The sequence below is a fragment of the Humulus lupulus genome, chromosome 3 (assembly GCF_963169125.1).
Source record: "Humulus lupulus chromosome 3, drHumLupu1.1, whole genome shotgun sequence".
NCBI lineage: Eukaryota > Viridiplantae > Streptophyta > Magnoliopsida > Rosales > Cannabaceae > Humulus > Humulus lupulus.
In genome coordinates this window covers 56,625,815-56,631,887 of record NC_084795.1, presented here as the reverse complement: position 1 = coordinate 56,631,887, position 6,073 = coordinate 56,625,815, and the positions used below count along the sequence as shown (strand labels likewise).

At 37.5% G+C, this 6,073-nt stretch overlaps 1 long non-coding RNA gene across 1 annotated transcript; it reads right to left on the bottom strand.

Annotated features, from left to right (window-relative positions):
- Nucleotides 1-4,213: 4,213 nt before the first annotated feature.
- Nucleotides 4,214-5,627, bottom strand: LOC133821141 (uncharacterized). Its single transcript, XR_009887333.1, has 3 exons — nucleotides 5,364-5,627; nucleotides 5,027-5,272; nucleotides 4,214-4,407 (listed from the first exon to the last, which is right to left on the bottom strand). It is a non-coding gene; the product is annotated as an uncharacterized LOC133821141 (long non-coding RNA).
- Between the last annotated feature and the right edge of the window lie 446 nt (nucleotides 5,628-6,073).

Below are 6,073 nucleotides of genomic sequence, written 5' to 3'. Positions count from 1 at the left end.
ATAGGCTCATTGCCAACTAGCAAAGGTGGAGTTAAGTATGCAGTGGTTGCGGTCGATTATTTTACAAAGTGGACCGAGGTCGAACCTCTGGCAATGATTACCTCGAAGAAATTCTTGGACTTTGTGGTAAAAAACATCATCTGCCGATATGGAATGCCAAAAAAGTAGTATAAGATAATTGTACTCAATTCGACAGTGAATTGTTCACCAATTTTTGTGAGAAAATTGGGATAATGAAGAGCTTCTCCTCTGTTGCCCATCCCCAAGAAAATGTTCAATTCAAAGCTGTGAATAAGACTCTCAAGAGTTCTATGAAAAAGAAATTGGAAGAAGCTAAAGGAAAATGGCCCGAGGAGTTGCCCCAAGTCTTGTGGGCATATCAAACTACGACTCGCACTTCAACAGGACATACCCATTTTTCTCAGGCATATAGATGAGAGGCCATGTTACCAATCGAGGTTGAAGTACCCACTATTCCTGGCCATGCTTATGATCAAGCCTCGAACCAATCTCAGCTCGAAGTAAGTCTGGACTTGATTGAAGAAAAGCGAGATGAAGCTCAACTAAAAAAATGCAGCAAATCAACAGCGAGCTACCAGTTATTTCAATAAAAAGGTTCGAGATAGGAAATTCAGATTGGGAGAGTTAGTTTTAAGGTGTGTGTTCCTAGCTACGAGGGACCCAGCCACTGGCGTACTCAGGCCCAATTGGGAAGGACCTTACCAAATCGAATCAATTAATCGACCTGGCATCTAAAAATTGGCGAGATTAAATGGAGAATTGGTACCACGAGCATGGAATGGCGAGCATCTACGACCTTACTATCAATAGTGTAGGAATGATGTCTCTTGTAACCGTGCCTGCTTATCTTTACAAATTTTCTAATAAAGATCATTTTCTTTTCAATATGTCATATTTTTTGCAAACTCTCTTAATTTAATAACCTATGGTCACACTCATAGGTTATTAAGGTGGCATCAGTGGTATATATACCATAAATTTGAAAAAATGAATAACTCAAATATAGCATACACGAAAACAAACAAATGTCTGGACCGTTAACCCGACAAAAAGGTTAAAAGCGTATTCTAAAACTAAAGTGTTTAGATATAACCAAATGCGCGAACTAAGATAATTTGGACATAACCAAGTTCTTAAAAATAAAGTTTTTGGATATAATCAAATGCGTGAGCTAAGGTAGTTTGGATATAATCAAATGTGCGAGCTAAAGGGTCTGGATATAACCAGATGCGCGAGCTAAGGTAGTTTGGATATAACCAGTTACGCAAAATAAAGTGTCTGGACATAACCAATGCACGAGCTAAAATAGTTTGGAAGAAACTAGATTATTAAAAATAAAGTGCCTGGACATAATCAGATGCGTGAGCTAAAGTAGTTTGGATATAACCAGATTATTAAAATTAAAAGTGTATAGATTACAAACCACATAAGAGCTAAAAAAGTTCAGAGAAAACCAGCTAAAATTAATCGACAAAAAGATGGAATATAAATAAACCCACTTCAAATTAAGTCGAGATCAAGGTTGGAATATCTTGCAAAAAGATAGCTTCGACCTCACAACTTTGGGGAGCTACCCGAGGACGAGGAAAAGTAACTAGAAAAACAGGATATAACTAAACTAAATATCTTACACGTCATATAAGTACTTTTGAATGCATGGTAAAAGTAAGTTCCGACCTTGACAAATAACGAGATCGGATAGGGATATATCGAGCAAACTATGGGAGAATGCATGGAAACTCGAGCTTAAATCCAACATGTGTTTGTATGGATAAAACGAACATAAAAGCTGACTTTTAATATAAAAATTGCTTAAAATATTTCGATCAGAGAAATGTAAAGCAAAAATATTAAGGTGAAGTTAAGCGTGGTATTAAAAATATCAAAACCAAATAGCTCTTTTACGAGCTGTAAATTGTTTTTGCCCCAAGGGCATGAAAAACAAAACCCATAAACTATTACAAAAATTTAAGAGGGACGCAGCCCATGATCGAGATTTAGGAAGCAGGAGCCCCCTCCTTAGCCTTCTCAGCATCCTCCCAAGCATCTTCCTCTGCCTCCAGCTGAGCTTTCCATTTGGCCAGAAACTCGTCCTCGAAAAAGCCTAAGAAGCTTGTGTTGAGATCGACGTTGCTGGCCTAGATCCTGTACATGGCCAAGTCAACTGCCTGATCCTTCCTCTACTTGAACACTTTGAGAAGATGAGCCTTTTCACCCTCTATTATCTTGAAGGTGGTCATTTTCACCTCCTTGAGCTTGGCATTCAGCTTCTCAAGCTCCTCAGCCTTGGAGCTCTTCTCTTTGAGGCATTCAGCTTCTCAAGCTCCTCGATCCTGGAATTTTTCTCTTTGATCTCAGCCTCCAACTTTGACTTTGCGGCCTAAAACTCATCAGCGATCTTGAGCTGGAGATCCTTCGAATCCTGAGCATAGGACATGCTCGTATGAACCTCATTGTTCAACTTATAATTTAGCTGAGCAACTACAGTAAGAGCCTAACACACAAACAAATCAAGTTAGAGCATGCACCGAATAAAATCACAATAAATAGCGAGGTAAGAGAAATTACCGAGGAGATGAGCTCGGTACTCTTGTCATAAAGGACATTAGAGTCCCGAGCATTGACCAGGAATTGCCATTGAGGAGCCCCGAAATTGCTGATGCTTTGGCCTACTTGAGACAGGACGTCCAAACTGAGGTTGCCCCGTGAATCCCGGCAGCGTGGTCAACAACATACTCATCAGAATGAGTAGAAATCGACAACAAGCGCTCTCGAGTGGAAGCTGGTTTCTTCGGAGCTTGGCCAAGGGTTGGAAGGACTCGGACAGCAGGAGGTGGAGAAGAAGGATCAGCCGCAGGAATCTCGACCTGATGAGTGGAGGTCGGAACAATAAGAGCTAGGGGAGGAGGAGTCTTCTCAGTCCTTTTAGGGACCTTAGCAGGCCAACCAGATTTTTGCGAGGCTCTCGGGCGCTTGCTTTGCTTGGCCCCCGTGCCATTGGCGAGCATATTCTCAAGGTTGGAATCCATAGTACCTGCAGGATCAAATCACATTAGAAAGCGATCTCAGAATGCTAAAATTAGTGTAAAGTAGACAGCTAAAGGAATTAAAGACAAGTGACAAGGAACCTAACTGGAACTCTACCCCGAGCTTGTGCTCGGTGACCAAGTAATTACCCTATCTTCGGAGGAGGCTGGGGGAGTCCCTTCCCTATACGTGGAAGTCAACCTCAAAAGATCCCTATAGTCGTTTGTCCCGTATTGTACGTCTATTCCATCCCAAACCTCATTCATACTATACATTGTGTCGTATTTCCCTAGCCAGCTATCAAACCTATGGACCCTATCATCTACCCGAGACCATACATAAAAGTTGTCTCTATCATCTGGGCATAAGATCAGGGTGTCGGGTTTATGCTTAAGGAGAGAAGGAGACAAAAATGTCGAGCTGAGAATGACCTTACCTTTGTCACTCGAGCTCGAGGCTTCATCATTGGCGTCGTTCCCCGAGCATGGACTCCTGTGACGGCGAGCTGGGGATCATGCCTTCACTACTACAAAAACGGGCTTTCCTGACAATTTTTTACTGTCGCTATTGAGTAATGATGACAGTCAACTAAATTTCGTCTTTGCCTATGCCGGCGTAGAGGTAGCTACGCCGACAGTTAATAGGTGTCGTCGTTGTTGGCTACGCCGACAGTTAATAGGTGTCGCCGTTGCTGACAACGCCGACAGTTAATACATGTTGCCGTTGCTGGCAACGCTGACAGTTAATAGGTGTCGCCGTTGCTGGCAATGCCGACAGTTAATAGGTGTCATTGTTGCTGGCAACGCCGATAGTTAATACATGTCTTTGTTGCTCGCAACGCCGACAGTTAATAGGTGTCGCCGTTGCTGGCAACGCCGGCAGTTAATAGATGTCGCTACTGCTGGCAATGCCAACAGTTAATAGGTGTTGCTGTAACATTAAATTTATATATATATAATATAATTTTTCGATAGATATATTTTAAAACTTTTAATTATATTTTTAACAATTAAAGTTTGATATAAATTTAAATAAAAAAATTAGTCACATAATTAATTTTTATTACCAAAACTTCTAAAAAAATTATATTTATTATAATAAAAATTCATATACATACAACATTTAATCATACAATTTAAATGTAAATAAACATCAAATCCCCATGAGACTAAATAATTCTCAATAAAAATTCATTACAATATTATAAATCCATAAACTTTAGAATATAAAATACAACAAATCTCAATAAGACAGCATAATTCTCCTCCAAATCACTACAAACTCAATCATGTTTCTTTTCTCAGTATTCTTCCTAATAAATCTAGACATCCACCTTAAAAGTTAGTCCTCTGATATTCCCTACAGCAATGAATTAAAGACTTCAAATTATAATTAAATAGTATATCTTACAATAATATATTAAAGAATAAATTAGAGAACCAACAATATAAATAAGTAAAATTAGTTGATTAATCCCTCTTAGAGATTATTAAACAAAAACTGACATCGTAATAATGCTGACAAGGTTTGAGACGGTTGGGAGACTAATGATATTGTGAATTACAGTATTTGATAGACATCTTTGCACTAGCTTGAAAGGAGTGTGGAAAACAAAATTTGGTTATTTTTAAATTTATTTCACATTGTGAGGATTTTATCCTAGCTATCTAGTTAGTTTAGAATTTCTTTTTTTAACAAAACACCCAGACAAAAATTGATTGGATTAGGTTTCTTAGGTCTTTCTTGTACTCTTGAGTTCACTAAAAGCCTTCTACCAATTTCTTCTCAAATTACAACAATGTATTAACACTCTCTGGCACTATGACCAAGTTTTAAGTTTTTATAAGTAGAAAATAATTGTAGCTAGAGGAAAAGGAAATTACAACTTAAAATAGATTTGAAAACAAAAACACCATCTTTTTCAAGAAACAAGGGAACAATTTTTAAGTGGGTAAGATTTTTAAGGAAGGGAAAGAACCTGTTGCTATGCTTGAATTGGAAGAATCCTCTTATCCAAGCGGCCAATCACAGCATCACGAAGGATAGATGGGAAATGGCGCAGTGTTTTCTCAGACCATGTATGCTGACTAGCTCCCATTATTTGTTCTACCATGGTTTGAAAATAAAGCAGGTGATCAACATCAGCAATTCCACGTGTTTTAATCATAATAGCATAAGTAATGACAGTGATTCGGTTCAAAGTTTCTGTAAAATTAGTTGGACCCTGCCAAATGGTAATGAAACGCTATTGTCAATGTATCTAATTGGGAAAAAACAAATAACAGAAATAGAGAGTTAAAGTTCAAAGAACGGACCTTCCCTTCCCTTTTCACCCAGAAAAAGTCCCTCAATGACAGAATAAGGTTCATGCACAAGTTTTCAGCCAACCTAAATGCACGATGGTCTCCACATTTCCCTTTGAGTGCTGAAATTATTTTTGTAACATCGTACATTAAGGTTTTACATTTGCCTTGGTACCTACACAGAAGACAATTTTTCAACTTGATTTAGCATGTCCACATACCAAATAAAATAGAAAAATAATATTTGAGTACAAACTCTATAAATATATATATACAAAAAAAATAGTATATTAAGCAAGTAACAGGTCATGTAGTCAAAAGACAATCCAAATAATTTATAATGGATTAAACGTAGTCACCATGTACACATTACTTTAGTTAGGTGTTATATCTATATCTAGATCATTTAAATGATTTCATGTAAAGTGGAAACAAACGGTAGTTCATAATTTTAAGCAACAAAAGAGTAATCCAAGGCTTGCTCAATATTGATGGGTTCCTTTGCGCTAAAGTCTAAAATGGTATTTTGATCATGAGTTTAATAATTAACAATATTAAGAAATGAAAAAAGAAATACTTAAATGGATAAACCATAAAATTTACTTGGGAAAGAAAGTATATAAGGGAAAAGATAAAAGCTAATAATTGATTTAATGTGCTGAGCACACAACAATATCTAAAAACTGAAGGAAAAAGAAAAGTTATAAGCAGTTTTAGTGCTA